Genomic DNA, 21,938 nt, shown 5'->3' with positions numbered 1-21,938 from the left:
CTTCCAGACCACAAACATTTGAGAGAGGAAAGCTGCTCTATATTCTTTTTTTTGGTTTTTTTTTTTCTTCATTACTCTGTACCTGCATCACTAGATAGATTTTAGCCCCAAGAAAATAAAATATTTGACTATGAACTTATGACTCTGCTTATTCATTCTGTTAAGCTTGATCCAGTTCCTAGTAAGGAGAAAAGGTTTTCTTTGGAGAGAGGGATAGTTGACTTTTATCCAATAGCTGGATATAATAGTTGTATGATTCATAACTTTCAAAAAGCTCTCTGAAGATGTTTTGGTCCTCAAATTTTGAAGTAGAAAGTGACATTTGTGGTGGACTGTTATCTTTTAGTATTATATGTGTGGGAAAATGCATGTAAAGCAAAAAGGCAATAATAAATGTTTACTCTTGACACACAGAAGTGCCTTTTCATTTCTCAAAATTCTTGTTCTTCAGTAACAAAAATCTAACTGTCAGTTGTTCTTTGTTTGGACTGCTTCTGCAGATGCTTTGTTTGCAATTATCTTTAAAAAAAAAGCACCAAAATATTCAATAATTTACTTAATTACTGTTGTACATTGCTGAATTTGAGAGAATGACCTGATGCGTAACTGTCATATTTGGCCAAGTAAATGAAAAAAAGAACAACAAAACCAAACTTTTAATGACCTGAGCATAATTATAGGTGACTTTGGAATGACAACTGGCAAAAAAAAAAATGTACTATAATTAAATTTCCATTATAAAAGTTTCATCTTTTTCATCTGACATGTAAGACTAGATTGTGAAGAGTATTCATTTATAAAAGGAAGAATTAGAGAGCTATAATTTATAATTCAGGATAATCAATGAAAGCATTTCTTTTGTCAAGAAGCCTTTCACTGACAAATAGCATTGCATTGTTAGTTGTTTTAAAAAGAAACTAAAAATTCTTTTATTATTTATTTCACTTACTGTAAAAAGAGATGAAAAATTCTGGTGGTTGAATCGTCTTTCAGTGACTTGGAGTGACAATAGGCAGATAGGGCTTCTCAGTCTGTTTTTATTAACATTAGCATTTTATTAACTTTGTCTCAGTCTATTAATGAACAGTCTGAGATATAAGTAGGATCTTTATAAGGCCATCTTACAAAAGTTGTTTTCTCTTGGACAGAGTTGTTTCTAATACAAAAAGTGGTAACCTATTTTGATTTTCAAACTTGCCAAGTATTGACTGAGATTGTCCCTATCAATAGGGGGACAGCTTTGTCATACTGGGGTATTGAAAAATTAATAAAAAAATTATGAGGTTACCCTGTTAATTTCTACATAATCTTTCAAAGGGAGCTCCCAGCATGGGTAAATATTTTTAAAGGTTTTGGTGATGGATTTTCAAAGGCAACTGCAAAGCTCAGAATCCCTCTCAGCTAACAGATGAATGAGGCTTCTTCCATTAAGCTCTGTATTTACACAAGTATTTTGTGTGCTTCTGTTATCACTGATAGTTAGACACAAGCCTATTCATTGTACGTGGACTCCTCTTACTATACTATCAGTTTCTTATTTTTAAAAAGTGAATATGCCATTAATCTCAAAATATGATTTTTCCATACACAGAAAATTGGGACTCTCAGCTAAGTAAAAATGTCTTTCATCTTACTTATGAGTCTTTTAAAACAATAAATTTATTTCTGCTCTATTAACATCACATGGTAGTTTGGCATGAATCAAACTCTGCAAAGCAGTTTATGTACAATATTGTACTGAGCTTATAAAACGATGACTTGAAAATAGGTTATTTTAATCTTAATAATTTTGAGAGACTGTCTACTAAAATTCAGTTATATTTTACTTACTTGTGTACTACCACTCTACTGTTTGTTTTTAGAATTATAGACCATTGCTTATGAAAGCCCTCAGTGTTAATATCTCAGTACCTGTCAAAAAAGTACTGTTTGGCATTCATTTTCATGCTCTGCAGTACCTCCTTTCTGGACATCACTGCAATTTGCTGAGGCCAGCATGTAGGTCTCTTGCTTTTCATTCAGACCACAGGCTTTATTCTCTGAAAACTGATTTTATGCCTTGGTTGTTAAAGCTATACGATTTGCAGTTAGCTAATATCTTAAGGTTTTATTCTGCACTTGGAGCTTCATAGATGCACAGTTCTCCAGTGTACCAGACTGGTTTTTTCCTTAAAAAGAAAAAGGCCTGAGCTGTCTCCTGGTATTGAAAAGTTTCAGTAGCACAGCCCTAGATGTCTTCTGTCACAATTTTAGTCTAATATCAGGTGATATGACAAGTTGAAGTGCTGAAATGGCAGGGCATCAGAGTATTCTGCCTCTGCAGTGTCCTAAAGATGCATAGAGAAGAAAAAGGTAGCCTTGAGAGAATTCTGTGAACATCACAGATTGACATAAACATTTAATTATTTCTTTGTAGGGCATAGATTAGTATCTTGATCAAAAATGGGCAGCTGAGCAACTGATTGCAGCAAATCTTTATGAAGTTCTTAGATGGCACATAAATAATGACTTGTTTCTTAGATTTACAACTAACAAATCTAGATTTACTTTTTTTTTTTTTTTTTTTTTGAGCATGGGTGCCACATTCTGTTTAATTATTGAGTTTCAGGGTTATTTCTGACCCCAAAGGGATGGTGGATCTGTTACATGATGTTGGAAAGACATAACATTGGATAAAAAAACCTTAAAACTAATTCTCAGAAAATGTTGAACTATGTTTGCTAAAATTATCCAGCATGATGAAAGAGAAAACGTCGTGGTTCAGACTAAATTGTTAATATTTGACAAATTTACACAAACAGTTGGTAAGAGACTGATAAGGAAATTATTTTGACAACTATTTGCATGGTTATCTTTAGGCATATACTTGCTTGTGCTATTTCTCATGAAAAAGACCAAATTTAAGGCTAACAAATTCAGATTTCTTTATGTACATGCACATGCAGTTTAAATAAATAAATTATTAAATAATTTAAATAAAATAAATTATATATCAATTAAAGTAGTAGTGAATATCGTTAATTTTATTCAGAATGAAGTGTTAGAGAATATATGCTGCTCAAATACTATTTTTAAAGAAACTTAAAGAAATTCCATTTGTCTTGGACAGAACTAAATTAATCACAGAATTGTCATATTTGGAAAAGACCTCTAAGATCAGCATGTCCAACTAGAAATATCCCCCTCCCCCCCCCCCCAAAAAATTAAAACATCTGTATCACCATGCCCACTAGACCATGTCCTGAAGTGCCTCATCTTTACTTTTTATAAAAAACTTTCAGGGATGGTGACCCCACCAGCTCCTTTGGGCAGCCCGTTCCAGACCCTGACTACTCTCTCAGGAAAGAAATTCTTCCTCAAATCTTGTCTTAACCTCCCCTGGTGCACCTCCAGGCCATTTCCTCTAGTTCTGTTGTTACTTGAAAGAAGAGGCCAACACTTGTCTCCCTGCAACCTCCTTTCAGGTAGCTGTAGGGAGCAATAAGGTCTCTTCTCAGCCTTCTCTTCTCCAAACTAAGAATTCCCAGTTCCTTCAGCCTCTCCTCATAGGACCTGCTCTACAGACCCTTCACCACCTTGGTTGCCCTTCTCTGACCTCCCTCCAGCAGCTCAATGTCTGTCTTGTAGCAAGGAGCCCAGAACTGAACACAGTACTCAAGGTACAACCTCACCAGGGCCAAGCACAGGGACACGATCACTTCCCTTCTCTGGCTGGCCACAATATTTCTGACACAAGCCGGGGTCCTGTTGGCCTTCTTGGCCACCTGGGTACCCTGCAGGCTCATAGTCAGCTTGGTGTCAACCAACACCTTCAGGTCCTTTTCCTTTGGACAGCTTTCTAGACATGCTTCTGCAAGCCTGTAGTATTGCCTAAAGTTGTTGAAACCAAATTAACTATTAATTCAAATCAGATTTTCATCATGCTATAGTAAAAGCACATGATGAAGAAGAAAAATAATTTTTTGCCTATTTTCATTTTTAAGTTTCCATGGATTGCAAAAGTTACAATTTTTGAGAATTTTTTTTCCTCTCCTTTAGGAGAGAGGCAAACATTTTACCAGTGTTGCAGCGGTACTAGATACTGAGATTAGGACTGGAATCACTTTGCCTAGTGAAAACCAGAAGCTGAAATGTGCTGCAACTCAATATTGCTTTAAAATGACATTGCAAGAAGACAGAGAAATTGTCATGGGTCACTTTACCTGCTCAAACCTTAAGATTTGTAAGTACTGTCAGTCTTTACAGCTGTATCCTAACTCTTCGTGCAGAGAAACAAAAAGGGCAAAGAGCAGAACAGCTGTTTTGGGGAGGCAGGTGAGCAGAGGTGAATGTGGACTTTTTTCCCTTCTCAGGGGAGGAAAGCTGATTTCATATAGAAGTTTTTAGCTGAGTATCAGGAGACTGTTGAGTCCTTTGATTTTTAGCAAAAGGTAAACTTTTGCTTTGACTGAAGGAACTTCTAAATCCAGTCCAACCTTGGCCAGACATTTTTGTTGAAGTATTTTCTTTTTCTTTTAATCATGGGCAAAGCCTCTTTCCTCCTCATTAACTTTCCTGTTTTATTCGTCATGCTTGACACCATTTTTGGGTAGCATTTCATGTATAAACTGTATTACACAATAGATTATGTAGATGTAATCCTGAAAACCACAGCTGATAAAGCAATAATTGAAATAACATTTGACTTATTTTTTTTTTAATTCCAAATGATCTATTACTGATAAAGAAATTCTGAAGGCAGTCTATGGTAGCTATCAGGAGTAATCAGAGAAGCAAAGACATGTTTGTTTTCAAGGTACTAAGAAGTAATGTGTTTATGCTGTTGTACTGTATTGTCGTCATGCTGTTATTTCAAGTAATTTTATTTTGAGGAAAGTAAATATAAGCTGGTAAGACTGGACTATTTTTACCTTCTGTGATCACTTGGAAAGGTTTAGTCAATATTTTCATAGTAAACTTTCTGCTCACTTTGCCTCAGAATTACTATAAGTAATTTGAGGAAATACTATGGTTCCTTAGACAGCTCAGTGCGTATGGAAACAGTAAATGTTACTCCCATAAACTTGTTTTCTAAAATTCAGCAGAAGCATGGGTTGCTAATAGAGAATTACCTCCAGCTTTTACATATGCTGTCAGGAGCTGTGCTTTTGCTCCTCATTGTGCATCTTCAGTAACTTCTGTTGTCAAATTGAAAAAATAGGCTTTTCGGAGCAGGATCCAAACAAAGTGTTCTCATTAAACTTTTAAACGAATCGAGTTTTTTAAAGTTCATATTTTAAATTCATCTTTCAAATTTTATCTTCCTTTCACTGATGGTAAAGTGCTTCCAGGGAAACTGCTGTGTCTTTGTAAATACCCACAAGTCTCTTTGAGGGTAAAGATGAAATATTCCAGGATAAAGATAAGATTTGCTGCTCTTATACAATATGTAAATCTCTGTCTGTGCTATTGGCATAATGATACTGTCTATTAACAAAGGACTGGAATCAGTTATTTTCCTAAAATAAGGTCAGGAACACCTTGTTTATTAAAGCCTCGCTTTTTGGCCATTGTTGATTAAGTTCTGTATTTTAATATGAAATAGGACTATGAATTTCTGACTCTGAGCAGAGTGTGTTCTTATTCTGAACAGAGGAGATGTGTCTCCCTGATTGTGTCCATTCATTTTCAGATGGGCCGTTGCCAAGGTTAACATCCAGCACTTTGGCTATTTTCACTTGCAATGGCTGTTTCAAGGATGATACTGTTCATTAGGTCACTGGAGTTAGAAGTTATCCAGACATCAAGTATAAAGCAGGATATTTCCATAACAGAAAGGGAGACCAAATTTTGATTTGAAATACAATGAGAGATGCCTGGGGTACTGCTAAGAATAAATTGACAACAGTAGTGTTGCCAGCAGAGTTTCATGTTCTAGAAGAAAAAAATGGTTCTATTGTTTTGTCAATTTTTTTTTCTTTCTTTTCTTTTTTTAACAGTTCCTCATGGAGGGAAAAAGTTCTTTGTACAGTCATTTTGGTCAAGCCTTGTGAAAAAGACTAAATTATATTCCTAAAGATGTATGAAATGTGCTGTGTAGCTAAATCAGTTCACAGATAACACTAAACAATAATTTTCCTATGTTTACGTATAAAAAATAATACATCAAAAAAACCCCCACCCATGTACGTTTTGAATATAGGATTTTTGTACACAGTACAGCTGAATGGTGAAAATGTGTTGCAGGTACATACAGCTGTTAGCCAAAATAGACTAGAAATTATAGTACATAACCTGAAAAGACTTTTTGTGTTCTCATGGCCCTTTGATAGTTCTAAAGATGTCTTACTTTATAAATATTGAGAAATCAATTATTGTCTCAACCCTTCTCTCTTCATCAAGGCATTTAAGATCACAGTATACTTAAGTCCTACTGAATTAAATATGCACACCTGAAAGAACGTGGTGAATTTCATGCCATTCTGTTTTATTCTGTTTGGTGTGGCAAAGCTGAAATGACACATTAAAATACATTTTGTTTTAAAATGCAGAGTAAAAGTTTGCTTTACTCTTAGTATCCTGTCCACCAGAAAGGGAAATGTTAGAAATAAAGCAACTAAGGGATCATGATCTAAGGGAGAGGTTCTTTATTTCCTTTTTTTTTTTTTTTTTTCTTCCAGACTTGTATAGGTAATGATCTAATAAAAAAAAAAAAAAAGGCTAATACTTATCAGATTTTTAATATTTCATAGTCCTAGAAATGTACAGAAGAATTCTTAAAAAATACAGGCTGTTGAGGCAATATTTAAAATAAGACATCGTAATGCTTTGTTTCTAGAAGGATGAGACTTTTTTGCAATGTTTTCAGAGAGTTCTATGAATTGTCACATGGCAGAAGGACAACAAAAATGTTCCCAGCCTTGAACACCTCACAGTTGAGCTGGGATTTTATAGATTGCGCTATGAGCACTTCCATTTCTCCTTTTGGGGGCTAGAAACCTCTCTAAAAACTTCTCTGAAGCTTAAGTGACTTTCCCAGTGTGATCCATTGTCCTTGGCCACCCAAGGTCTGCTGAAGTCTCCCAGGGGAATGCCACCAAACAAGGGAGAAGCAGCTTTTTTCTGTCCTGTTGAGAGATTATATTTGGCACCACCCCTCCTCAGGTGCTTCAAGCAGAATAGCCCTGTGAAACAGCTCAGAGGAACCCCAAAGGGAATACTGTCAAAGGAATCAAAGAAATGTGAATGTCTTCCATCATCTGGTTAATCTTCCTTGTGAAATAAAGAGCTGCTTCAGAGCTGAATTCGAGCCCAGAAAGTCTTGGCAGTTTCTTTGATGTTTTTTCAAACCAAAGAGGATTTTTTAAACCTATAGTTTCAGCAGTGAAAGGAGAGCTGTCGTTGATACATATGTGCCATTTTGTTTCTCTATAATCCCAAGAATTTATAAAGCATTTTCAAAACTTGTGGTGAACTTTTTTCTTTAGTTGAATGACATTTTCATCAAGCCATCATCCAAGAGCAAACTCATGCAGAATATAACCAGGGTGAATTGTGAGCTCAGCACACATTGATTTGCAATAAATATAGACAAAAGCAATCTCATCTTCAGTAGAGAGCTGGCTCCTCTGGAGGTTCAGATGAACACCAAAAGACAAGGAGCTGCTCTTTCAGAAATTAAATTTAGAAAAATGAAAGCTGTACCTCTGCACAGACTTCCAGGGATGCATCAAGCTTTGGATTATTCAGAGTTAACGATTTTTTTTCCCCACAGAGATATTGCACCAGCTGAAACAGTGCTAACTTCAGCAGGGAACCATTCCTGGATGCAAAGGAGTGGCTGGAATCCAGTTATTAGAATTCTGGTTGATCACAGCCCTTGTTTAACCCTGCGTACAAGGAGGGTCCACTGGCAAACAGAAAAATGGCAAAATACTGGCAAAGAAAACAAAAATAATTCTGGAATTCAGAGCACATTCAGAAAAGGAGTTAGCTTAGGAAGTTGGACATTATCCAAAAGAAGGCACAGCCTCACCATCTTGGAATATGAGAGTGTTAAATCAGTGAGCAAAGTGCCTAGTAATGAGAACTCTTCTAGGAAATAGTTCCTGGGCTAGTTTCAGTTAGTATTTTTGCAGAAAAACATAAGGAGGAGTATTGGCTTCCCAAAGGATTGGATTCTGGCCCCAGCACATATGCTTTCCCATAACTTTTTTTTCCAGTTCCAAGGTTACTTAGAAATGTAGAGCTGAAAACTGACATGCAAATAACCAAACGTCCAAGTAGATTTAGTGATGTTTTTTTTTTTGTTAGACACAAGCCAAGATATCTGCTTGGAAGACTTCCTTTTTCACAGACTAGTTTCATTCAGTCTCACTGCTTTGCTTTTGAAAGTCAAATTTTGACAGAACTCAGATATTCAGAGGAAGCTATTTTTGGTGCCTGGTCTTCTAAGTAAGAATCATGAAATGGGTATTTCTAAAAGGAGATGTAAGAGATTTGCAGCCTATAGAAATCCTATTACCATGCAGATATATAGTGAAATTTCTCTTATGTCATGGATTGAAAGATCTTTTGAAAATACAGAAGTGATACCTTATCCTTTCTGGGAACAAGTTTTAAATTTATTCAGCTATTTTTTGTAGAACCAGAATCAGCTATAATGAGTAACAGGATCACCATCAGGTAAGAACAGCACTTGCAAATCTTAAATGTCATGGATTATATCATATGTGTGGACTTGTAGAGATCTGCTGTCAATATAGCGTTATACAGAATAGAAAAGAAAGAAAAAAAAAGAGGAAACATAATAAACCTTAACCATCTACAAGTCATAGTATTTCATGTTGCAAAATCAGTTTTCTTTTACACTCATGGAAGCAGCAAATTTTAAAAAATGGCTAGAGAAAAGTAGATGGACAGTGTTTACATTTTCATTATGAATTTACTTCAATCTGGGGGAAGCTTAACATAAAAAAAATAGCAGCTCCCACTACAAAAACATCTGAAATATTTAATCCAAATAAATTTTAACTACAACAATATTTTCCTCATCTTGGACTGATACTACTCAAGGTTTCTGAAGTCCAGTTCTTGAGATGGAACGAACATATGGTTAAATTCAGATGTTAGTATGTTTTCCCTGATGGCTAGTCTGTGGTTTATAGAGCTGCAAATGCTTCTCTTCTCATAAAAGAAGCAATTCCTTAGCTTTAATGATACCTATAGTTAAGTATGGTTCCAAAACACATAGCGCTAATGATGTGGAAAACAATGGCATCACATGATTTTCACTGTATTAACTTGTGTAAAATCAATCCATGACATTGTTGTGGACCTTATATTCTTCATAGTTTTTTATTATGTCTTTTTCTTGGACTTGATCCTGTTACCAATTTTTTATTTCCTTTTAAACATTACATATCTGAAAAAATTACACTGTGTGGTCCCTTCCTGGTTTTTTCATTCCTGTAGTGGGTGTTAAACTGGTCCTACCAGACTGCAGACAAAAAGTCCAGATCCTGGGGCTTTACCTCTTAGCTTTGCTTCAGGAACTTTGGTGTTACCAGAGTAATTAGCATCACTGTGAATTTGAGAAGACTCAGTCTCTGGTCTTTACTGGCAGTCAAAACTGCCTGGTTGTGGGTGCAGGTATTGATAACAACTGTCTCTTGCATAAAACTGCTGGCAGAAGGGTAATTTCAAGAGTGCTTTGTTTTTAATTGATATTTCCCTCAGCAATGGCTAGTAACCTCATGCACTCTTTAATCTCAGAATCAGTCTTTTAGACAAGGTGGAGGTTAGAGCTCTTAATTTGTAATTTCTTTGTGTTGTTAGATGAGATAGCTTTAGAATGATTAATTAAATTGAAGAACAAAAAAGTCAGAAAGCTTAATGATTCACTGATCTACGTGGGTAAAGCATAGTAGAGGGATGTTGTGGGTTTTTTTCCCCCACAATGCCTTTGATTTCCAGACCTCATAAAACATTTAACAGCAGTACAGCTGTGTCATTGCTGGTACAGCACTCTTTATAATGCATATCAGCCTACTGACTGCTCGGTTACCTGCTGAGGTGCCCATGGAAGTAATTGATGGAGCTCTAGGAATCTCATCTGAGAAACACCCATCCTGGGGATACAGAAGGATTTATGGTAAACTGTGTCATCTAGCTTAAATTGGATAGTGTTGTTCTGGGAATTACAAATTTTGTAAATCCACATGATTGTTCCTTGGTTGCTTGGGATTTGTTTTCTAGCAGATGGTTCAGACACGGGCTAAATTCTGCATGAAAAGGAAGCAATAGTGGTACATCTCCAGGCTCACAACTTCTTAGTACAACTCAAGACACCTTCAACTTTTTATTTGATCGTCTCTGAATGCTTGGTTCAGAGTAGTGTGGGCTAAAAGCATGTGAGTGTGAGACAGAGAAAATGGATTGACGTTTTTATAGGAATAAAGGTGATAAATAAGATTTCTGTTAACCCAAATAGGATCTGTATAAGTGTTCCTGAGAGAGAAATGCCTGAGCTGGGCTAAAACTCCCTTTTCCCTTCGTTTCTGCTGCTGAGGTCAGCAAGGATGGAGGATTTTTTGGAAAAGCTGTGGTGCAGTGCACTCTCATTGTAGCACCTCAGATGAAGCCCAGGAAGCCTCAAATCTCAGGCAAGCCTGCTGAGGCCTCTCACCCAGCAATGGGAAACTCAGCAGTGCTCACAAAGGCAGAAACAAGAGACCAGGGCTTTTCATCTGAAGGCCTCAGTTTTAAGACACTGTGATGAAATCAGAGATTTACAGTAAATAGCAACACAAAGGCTAGACCATATTTACTCTATATATTGTAAAGCATTTATAATAGTAAGTTTATTGTACATAAAAGAGCTCAACATATAAAATTTTCCCAGCTGGATGTTTTAAGGGTTTTCTAACCGTCATATAAACAATGTAAGCCATCACTTCTGGTTATAATTGATATTCACTGTTTGGCACACCAAAAATACATTTCATACAGTTAAGCTTGATTAGCATGAAACATCCAGATCCACTTGCATTGTGAAAGTTGCAGTATGGTCCATACCAAAACAGAGGTTACGTTGTGCACAGAATAAGAAAATGTCATTATTGCTGGTGAGCTTAATTTGTTTACAGTTTTAAACAAGTTTTATTTTAGTGCAAGTACGAAGATATGTATTCAAAGATGAAATATAATGGATATCATCTAGGTATCAATATCAGATAACTGTGAGTGATTTTAAGAAAGGAAAAAATAAAGTGTAAAAAATCTTAGGATAAGGAAAAGCTATCTTTGAAAAACAAGTGCCAATTTAGAAAGCACACTTCTAATGTATTTGAAATTTCATAAAGTTTGCCAGCTGAGTTATGTTTCTGTAGTAGAAGCAATGGATCCTGAAAATGCTCAGTGTTTGCCCAGTACCCTTAGACATTAGATAATAACTTCTGAATATTCAATTTTTTGGAATACAGTTGTCCTGCAAAATTTTATAGCCATCTCTTTCTAAAATAAATGTTTCTGAATTATGAGCACAACAGATAAAGCTTTCTTAATGTTTGTGTGCACCAATGTCTTATTGTTGTTTTTTCTAGACAAATCATTCATAGTTTAAAATAACTTTTCTAATTATGGATGCAATATTCTACCCTGTTCTAGTTTTTCAATAAACATCAAGCCTGTGCTCTTAAGGGTTTGAATTCACCATGCAAGTAGAACCCTCATGAGTTCATAGGTACTTTGCAGATATAGTACAACTTCAGAAGTACAGAAAAAGATACGTAAAGATTTCCCTATCTTTGGTTCATTTTTATTGTTGTTGTTTGAGGTTTTTGTTTGTTTTGGTTTTTGGCTTTGTTTTGTTTGGTTTTTGATTGGTGGGGTTTTTTTTCTCCTCTCCACCCTCCAAACACAAATCCCATAAGCTATTCCATTAACCAATAACTGCAAAGGCTAAGGAAGAAAACAAGCTTCTAGAAGTAGTGTTATCCATAAGCAGTAATTACATAGGTTATAAAAGCAGTAGCTACATTATATAAAATAGAGTATTTGCTATAATTTTGTAATTTACCTATATTATTATTTAATATTATACTTTTAGCTTTATATTATAGCTATATCACAAAAAATTGATAGCTAAATTATATATATTGAATGAAATGTATGATGTTATGTGACAAGTAGACTAGGAAGAAATTTCAGGTGAAGCTCACAAGACTATATATTTATTTTGCATTTACTGCCTTGGGTTGCTTATTTTTCAGCTAGTAGTTTTCTAGCAAGAGAAATTCCAGTTATAGTGATCTGCCATCACAAAGTACATTTCTAGGAAAAGGAGCTATACTCTGCTCATGGTTATCCTTTGGCAGATTACCCAGCTGCATGGTGATTTTGCCACAAATGTGGAGACTGGAGCTGTCTGATGGCAAGTTAGCTGGGCTCTGGAAGCCACATGGAGGTGTTTGCATGTGGTTGTGCATTGGAGCCCTGAGGCTGAATTGGCATTGCCTCCCAAGCCTGTTCTTCAGTCTGTCTTTTCCTTGACACTCACGTTGCACGTTCCCCTTTTAACTTCACACTGGCCTAATTAATACAAATGTTTTGTATCACCCAGAGAGTTTTTGTTCTGCCTCAGCTATCTCATCCTACCTTAGTCTGAGCAATAGATTATTGATTGTATCTTCGTTTTAGTTGGTCACAGACATGCAGACTGGCACTATAGCATATGATGTGCCTGTAAGCCTCTCTTGGTTTAATTGGAGTTTTGGCCTTAAACTGGGTTTTGAGGCAAGAGCTAAAAGTTGGCCAAATGCTGATCTGACACTTTTTAGATGCTGAGCAGCTCTGTTAGCCTGTCACCATGTTTAACATTAGGGTCCTAGAAGATGCTCTTGTTTCAATTTTGTATATGAGCCTAGAATAGCCTGAGTAAAATCAGTGTGAACTCCCAGAATTTTCAGATAATGTTAAAGTAACAACTGGATTAGGCTACATAAGCGATTCTTAAGTGTATTTGAACAAAGGGGTAGGGAGTTTTATATGAACTGAAGATTTGAGTCTTGCCAGTACTCTGTTTATTGTAAGGGGTTTTTTTTGTTCTGAACAGTCAGAAGTAGAACTATACCAGACTTTCCCAGTTGCCAGTGGGCATACTTTTTGCCTTCTCAGCCAGCTATGGTGAGAAGATACAACCTGAAGTAGTTTCCACAATCACAGTCTGAGGTGAAAGTTACTAGAAAGTTATGTCTGTGAATGCTTAAAAATGGCCCATCTAACCTGATTTATAAGTTCTTTAAGCATTCTATCTGGACAAAAATTTACGGTTTTACATGGTTTCATTTGAGCTGTGAAACCCTGCTCATAATTTTGAATTTAGTCCTGCAAAAGAACAATTCCCTGGGGACGTTCAAAGCTTTAAAATCTAGTTGTCATGAGGTACATTTTTTTGTTCTCAAAAATTGTTTCCTTTGCTAAAAAAGAGCTTTGGCAAATCTCTCTCTTCCTGAGCACTAGGCTCTAAATGATGGCAGGAAGTCTGATTTATCTGGATTGTAGCTTCTGCTCTAGAGGTCTGAGCAGAAGCTTTTGGACTGCCAGATTTAGTGATGTGCTAGAGAACTACTTGTGTGCCATTTAGCTGTGTCTGTCTGTTCAAAACTTTCATCATTTACCTCCAGTCTGGAGGTACTTGCTTAAGCAGCCAAGAATGGTATGAAATGAAAATAAAACTTTCTGAAAATAAAACTTTCTATAGTCATTATGTCCTGCATACACAAACTACAGTAGTGAAGTTGAAGGGCAAAGTCAGATAATGCCCAAAAGCATTTTAATTTTTATAGCTTCTGAACTAATAGGGGCATGCTGTGACTCCAGGGCATATTAACAAACTAAAATACTTCCTTGGATGAACTGCTGTAGAAATAATTCAAGAATGACGCAAATTTTGTAAGAAAATAAAGCATTTTAATTTTTAATGCTGTCAAACATCTTTGTAATGTTCAGAAAAGAGACAGAATTTCACTACTATTCTGCAATATTTTTGCAAAATTACCCACCATTAGTGCCTGGTTATGCAGCCTGAAAAATGTTTAGATGGCATATGTCCTCACAGTCCCTCTCAGAGCATCAGGAAGTATTTTGATATAGAGATGAACTGTAAAATGTAAGTGATTAGTTTTCAGCCTGTTATGATTTGAATACATGGTAACTTAGCAGAGGAACATTACATAAGAAGTATTTGCCAACTTAGGGAGGTGCTAATATTGCTGTCATGTTAACAAAGAAGATCAGGTCATCCTCCTGCAAATCATGGAAATTGCAGACTACCAGATGTGTACAGTAGGAGGTTGACATTGAAGTCCTGTACAATGCAAAATTGATGTAAAAAAAAGTCAATAAACAGCTAGAGACACACCATGGCAAAATTAATGGGTGAGGAAGAAAGCTGGTTAAATGTTTCATTGTTAAGCTTAAAATAAAATATTTGAGGGAAAAAAATCCTATTCTTTTTGTCTGTATATATTGTTTTTCGAACAGATCCATAAAGAAAAAGAAAATCATCTTCATACTGCACTGTTGATGTGTTAAGAAACAAATATATTTTTAAACTATCCTTTAATGAAGTTTTTAAGCAAACATATGATTTTCTTTTCCAAGGTAGACGTCTGTCTTTTCCATGGAGTAATAGCAACAGATATACTTTGGAAATTGCTATTACCTTTAAGACAAACAAGGAAAACCTCTGCTTGTTCCCCTGTACAGAACTGCTAAGTCACCTATCTATGGCTTTGTGTTGCTGACATGAGTTTTACTTCCTGAAGGTATATGGCTTTGAAAGCAGATGCTACTCTCAGGTTCAGTTTGTGGAGCTCAGATCTCAATTTGTGTTACCCAGACTCTTGGGGCTGAAATTGGAACATCTCTTAGTCCTGCACACTCAACTGGAGCACCATTTCTAAGCTCCAGCATGAAAAGCTGAGAGCAGACTTTTGTCCTATGGCCTCTTACCATGTCAACATCAGCATCCAAAAAGCAAAATTAAGAGGCAATTGTTTCTTTTTAAATACTGTTGGAAACGGCTAAAGGGATGATAAAAAAAAAAAAATACACCACTACAGCTAGAGCACCAAGGTATGTTTTGCTAATCCATTCTAGCCCTGCTTTTCAAGCAGACAAGCACATTAATAACCTGGAAAGGCTAATATGCATGTTCCCTAATGCATTTTCTGCAGGACTGTGGAATTGCATATTGTGATTGCTTATGAAGCTTACAAAACTTAATATTGATGGCATCGTTGTAAAATGCAGCTTTTAACTGCACAGAAGACTGAGAAAGAGCCACTTAATTTGTTTATATCCAAGTCTTTCACTTGCCTAATTCACTTTTGAATTATAAAGTTAACTTCTGTTAGTCTGTGCTTCCATTCATGTGTATTCATTTCACATTCATACCTTGATTTTTTTTTTTCAGTCACAGACTAAAAAAAAAACCTAACTTTTTACTTTGCTGAAACAAAACTAGCTCTTAAAGGAATCCTTTTCCATCATTGTGTAGCTAGCTTTGTTCACCTTCATGAAGAATAAAATGAATGTTTATTTAATGAAGAAAAAAACAAAGCAGTAGTGGATACAGAAGGAAATCTTGAACCAAGGGATAAACCTGGATTCTGATGTCGCTTTCTCTGAGTTGTCTCTGATTCTCTTGGTTCATTTTGTCCATTTCTTTCAGTCCACTTAGTCAAGCTACACCACAGATATATTTGCTCAAGTGAAACTAATGTTATTCAAATGATGATGTGTTGTTATCTACAGTTTTTATAGTAATTTCCTTGTTTTTTTTTCATTATAGATAATATTAAAGAAGAAAATAAAATATATTGCTTTGTAATAGAAATAGTCTGGGACAGTGAACATGTAATTAATTGAATATTTTTCTTGTTGCTTTTAGTTTTTTCAGGCATGATTCTCATAATCTAGCCCCTATGTATTATAAATCTTCATTTTAAATATGCTAACTAATTGTTTATTTTGTTTACTTGAAGTCGGAAGGCTCAGTTCAGTTCCCTAAATGGCAGCAACTTAGGAGTATCATTGTAGATCCATTAGAGTCTGTGTCTGTCCTGCTCTCTTCCAGTCCAGGAGGGCAGGGGATCTCCCACAGATTCCATCTTACCTGAAGTCCTTGTGCAGATCAGTCAGACATGCTAGAACATTTCAAGCAGCAGTGTGCACTAATGTTTAGGCAACAACACTATATTGGGTCATGATTAAATAAATTGTGTGCATGAATTTGTTGTTCATGCATTTATATTTTTAACTTTTGCTATTTACTTGTATGCATGAAATCTTGATTAATGCAGTAGCATCCTCATATTGCTTCTGCAGAAAGCAAACATTTGTATTCTATTACTCTAAAGTGCAGAAATATTACATAGCAATTAGAACTGTGAGGATAATTGCTTCTTATGGGTACATTATGCCTCGGTTGTTTACTGCTAAGTGAAATGTGAAAAGTTGGTATCAGAGTAGGCCATAATAAATGCAAGAGCTTGACAGAAGAGAACCCATTTCTTGCTTGTAGGTTCTCAGTAAGGGATTCTTTTTTATGTATGAGGAGTGTGAGTCTACAGTCAGGTAAGTCTGTAGATCTTGTCAAAAAAACCCCTTTTACTATGGAAAATATACATAATTCCCTGTGAGCGTTCTGCATTTGTGTTGCATTCCAGTAATGTATTGCTATGAATCCAGAGAAAAATTGTCAATTACAAATTACTTGCATGCTCTGGTAGCCAGCCAGAGCCTTGAAAAAAAGGGTTTTGCTCATCTCTGTCCTTCACATTTCATTTCTATGAATGTTGTGCAGTTTCATCTGCAAAACTCATTCTGATAAGCTCACTGAACTGCTAAAATTGTCTCCTTTCAATAAATCTACAATTACACATGTTATTTAGAGCATCCACTGCAGACTAAATCACAGTATGAAGGCCATAAAATATGTATGTAATAACAAGTACAATGTGTATGGTTCCTTATACACTGACCCCAATCTTTGCTTTGAAAGAGTGCCTTGCAAAACATTCGCACCACATTATAGACAACATAACGTGGGGTTATTCACAAATCCTGCTACTATTTTCCCTATTTCATTCTTAACAGTTGAACAAGAGTAAATTTATTTCTTAAAGCTTCTTCTGAAGCATCCTAAATGAAGGTTTCCCCCTTTCCACCTTGCTCTCTCCAAAGAGATTTTTGGAGTTTGGAGTATGAATTTTCATGGAAAATAAAAACATGGCAAGATTTAAGTAGTGAAAGACAAGTTTTGTTTCTGTCCCTGGCTTTTTGGTGAAAAACAGGAGAAACACTGTGCAGGACAGGAGTGGATGCTGAAGGTTTTCCTTTCCAGAACCCCCTGTTCTGTTGTGTTGTTCTGACATCACAGCCTTGCAATAGCCTTGCATAAATACTGCAGTGAATTTTTTTGGATCAAAGTGAATTTAAGAATTTGCTAAGACATACGAGGGAATTTCTATTTGGAAAACAGTAATAGGTGTGAAACCTTTTTTTAACGTTCATTATAATGTATTCATTATAATACTAAGTATTTTTAATCAGCCATCCTGAATGAAAAACAAGATGATCAGAATCTCTCCCTATCTAAACCTGTAATATGCTTTGTCCACTATGAGGAAAGAAATAAATGCCAGATAAGACACAGTTATCCAAGAGGTTTGCCAGATGTATGTAGAGATACATTTCTTCAGAGTTATAAAAAATAGACTGTAGAAAATTTTTCCTCTCTGGTGGAGAGTAAATGTTGTATATGTTGCACATTATCTGATTTATCACTTATTCTTTGCCATCTCTGTATCTGAATCTGTTCCGTAGTCTCTGATTTTATCTCCCCTTTAACTGAGACTGTAAACAGAGGACAGGTGTTGGCATTTAGTTTTGTATATATTTAGCTCCTAGGTCAGTGGAATATTGAATAATTATATATTCTTGGCCCACTGGTAATAAAATTATTATGATTATTGGTGTTAGATTAGGCACTGTTGAGAGAGTGTTACCTACTTTGTTGATCATTTATATTTAACATGTTATTATTTTAAATATATTTGAAGTTTAATGGTTTTGTTAGTAGGCTTCTGTTGAAAACTATATTCATATAGTATCAAAAGTGTCTGTTCCTTTTCAAAACATGATTTTATTTCCCTGAAAGGTTCCTATCACTTGGGTTGACTTGTTGCTCTTCTTTTATTTTGTTTTTATTCTTTTCTTGCCTTTACACTGGTCTGTTATCCTCTCTGGGAAACCAGTGTTGCATTTTAAACCAGTCAAGTGAGTCAACTGGTTCTGTCAGTGTACGTGTGTGGAGGGCTTGAAAGGAATGGTACAATTGATTCCTTGTATTTATCTTCATTATCCTCCTTCACTGTTGGTAGATGGCCATTTAAGAGATGAACAGTGGGTCAAGACTTTAATAAAATTGAGAGTTAACTGTTGGGTACATTAAAGGTCACAGTGGTGATTTTTAATACTCAGTTTTGAATGATAAATTATTACTGTCATTCTAATGCATTGTAATTAGGGATGTACAACCTAAGTAATAGAGTAAAGCAAGATTTTTGAAGGAGGTAGTATTGAAAAAACGTTGCTTGCTTTTTTATTTCTTCTTATTTGTCACACACCATTAAACATCTTTTCCTCTAGGCTAAACTAGACATCTGCTACTTTGGCCTACTTATCAAAAGAAATGAAACTTTTATTGGCATGACATCATTACATTTAAGCTTCTTTAGAAGATGAAGAAAATGCCTACATGAGGAGCCTAGGATACCACTTAATATCTAGATAAATTGCCTCCTTTTGGCAGAGAGAAGTGCTAATTTTTAAATTATGCAAGTTCATGTCCCTCACACACACTCAAGCCCCAGAAAGATTATATTCCAAATTGTAACAGAGTTGCCACCACCTCACCTTGTGGAAAAGCAAGAATAACCAGGGAGTGAGAGCAAGAAGTTAATGATGTTGATGTGTAGAGAGTTTTTAGAATTAAGGATCATTGGGAGATTAAAAAAAGAATGTGTGGTATAAAGAATATTGTCAGTGTCATTGTGCTTGTTTTCAGAATTTGAAATAGAAGATGATTGTGGGTTTCTTCATTTTGGGGTGGTTTTTTTTGGTGTGGGGTTTTTTGGTTTGGTTTGGATTTTTGTATTTTTTTTAAGCTACAATTAAAACTTCATTTCTGAAGAACAGTGCTATAGGCAGAATTCTGAACCTACAGTCACAAAATATACAAAAGGCTGCTGCATTCCACCTGTCAGCCTGCAGCTCTCAGTTTTCTCTATTCATCACATACTGCAGTCTCAAAGGAGTCCATAACATTTTCTTTCTAATGCTGATGTCAGGTATTGCCAATGGGCAAGCTACAGTCTCCTTTGTCTAGATTTTTGGAAGCTCGAGGTACTTAGTCCATATGTAGCACTGCATTTTAAAAGGTAAGCATAAGAGGGTACAATTAATAGCAAACTTCTGCTTAAAAAGAAAGCAGCTCTGTGTTTTCTTTTTTGAATTTCTCACGTTTTTTACTAAGAAACTTTCTTCAAGGACACAATTTTGGATCAGGTTTCCTGGGGGCTTGCCCTAAGGAAGACATATTAGTAACTGAGAGCTATGTTGTAGAATACTGGTGCAATACTAATACTTGAATATTTCTTAGTTAAAACCATGAAAAAAACCCACAAACAAACAAACAACAAAAAAAAAAACAACAAAGAAATTGTTTTAGTATTTTTTTCCATTTCTGTTTGCTTGTCATAGGGTTTCCTGTAATAGAAAGACTCAAGAGAGGTCTTCTGTTCCTGCCTTTTCCCAAAATATGCAATATAACATGTCAGCTGTATTTCTGTTGTTTGTAACCAGATTTTTTTTTTAGCTTTCTGAGATATCTCAAAAGAATGAACTTTTGTAATTTTTTCATCCCACCTACTCTAGCAGTTCATACTGTTAGAACTTCTAATCTCTAACTAAGCTATCTTATTCACTGCAGTACAAACCTTTTACTTTAAGTTTTAGACACAGAGAAAAAGTTATTCCCTTCCTGAACATAGCATTCTGGATGAGTACTAAGTAGTTCCAGTAGTGTTGCTTTTTTTGCATGAATTATCACAGGGTTTTGTCTGGGGAGGTTGTCCAGTCCAAGAGTCCAAGCTTTATCTCCCAACAGTTCTTTAAATGGCTGAGTCAGGGTGCACAGAACTTTTACAGTTTTGGTTCAGGTTTTTTTGTGGTTTTGTTTTTTTGGGGGGTTGTTTGTTTGTTTTTGTTAGTTTGGTTTCTGTTTTTTGTTTTCTGTTGGGTTTTTTTGTGTGTGTGATGTGATCTTACCAAGTCTATATTGTCTTCTACTAGTTTGGCAGGAGTGAGGAGGAATTCTGTGCCTTGCATGTAGTCTGGTTGTTGTTCTATAGGCCTGCAATACTTCATGTATTTTCATTTAGGACAGCTTTAGAAAAACAGCATTATTTTTGCCTTTTTGAGGTCTCACATTTTTCCCAGGCTAAATGCTAATATATTGAAGATACCACCAGTCAGTTTTCAAGTAAACAGGATGAGCAACAGGTTCATCTTCAACAGATTTGGAAATATCCAATTTATCTCAATACCCTTCAGTATACCTGTTCCTTCCCTACTCCTTTCCTTCACCTAAAATCTTTACCTCTTGAATTTTTGTTGGTCCAGTATGGTCATAGTAGCTTTTTCAGTGGAGACTAATAAAGAAAGGGCATTATATACTTTGGTTGCCTTGATGTCTACACTGAACACTTTTGCTCAATAGCAAACCAGTTTTCTCTTTGGTATTCTTTTTATTAGATTAGATTCTGTGCTAGTCACACAGTTCTGCTGCACCCTACTGATTCTGTCTTTGTGGCCAGGCAGATGTACTTAGTGATTTCATCAACTTTGTCACATGCTTTCTTCTTGTGTTTAAGGTTTGAAAGCATTGATACTTTTCCACTTGAGTTTCTCATGTTTTCTGATGGACACAAGTGAAAGTTGTTTGGGCAACAACATGGATAAATCCATAATCATTATCGTCTTTGCTGCAGAAAAAGATGAAATCTTGTTTTCAAGATCTAGAGGCCTATGAGAAAGAAATGCAGAAATAAATCTTCAGGCTCTGAATAGCAAAAGTTTATAGCAGATTTGGACCTTGTTGCATAGGTACTTGTATTACTCTGCAGACTCTTGGGACTTGTTCAATATGCACAGTCCAAGCACAGTTTTTCTGCAAGTCCCCCACTGTGTCCTCTTTTCTCCTCTCCTGTTTTACAGTATTGATTCTCTGCATTATTCAAAAGGAAAATGTCAGTCTGACTAACTCTAAGCTACTTTACCAGCCCAGCAGAATAGAACAGAGTATAATGGCTTTACAGGTTGCAAAATTTGTATTATGTACTGTAAATTGAAGGAGTAATGACCTGCCCCCGTGGTTCTAGCATAGGTCTGTCAGTCACAACACTGTGCATTTCTGTCTCACTGAAATGCACAGCAACACTAGGACTGTGACTTGCATAAAAGTCAAATAGTTACATATTTGTTTCCTTTGGAATCTGTGTAGTACCATCCTGAATTTTATGCTGTTTGCTGTTTCAGCATGTAATTCTCATCTATTATCTGCTAATTTCCAGAGAATTTTGAGCCTGTTCATATAAAAGAACTCCAGGACATTGTAAAACTAGACAAAATATGAATGGCTAATATTTAGCATTTTTTCTTACAGTTATTTTATCTCTTTTACATTTGTGAGTCATGGTGTGTGGTTAATGAATGGAAAGTGGGTTATTCTATTTATAATATGAAAAGTGCAGAGCAAATGTATAGATTTTTTCATTCCTAGATGTATCATTATCAGTGCAGCTGAAAAGAGCGCAAGTTTGCTAAAGTTA

General features: G+C 35.7%; 1 protein-coding gene across 12 annotated transcripts in view; it reads left to right on the top strand.

The window, feature by feature from the left end:
- The window catches only part of PTPRM (protein tyrosine phosphatase receptor type M), a 470,301-nt gene that overhangs the window by 204,170 nt on the left and 244,193 nt on the right, over nt 1-21,938 (top strand). The window lies entirely within an intron of this gene.

Source organism: Heliangelus exortis, chromosome 2 (genome assembly GCF_036169615.1).
Source record: "Heliangelus exortis chromosome 2, bHelExo1.hap1, whole genome shotgun sequence".
NCBI lineage: Eukaryota > Metazoa > Chordata > Aves > Apodiformes > Trochilidae > Heliangelus > Heliangelus exortis.
Note: the sequence above shows the minus strand (reverse complement) of the source record. Positions and strands in the feature narration are given on the sequence as shown.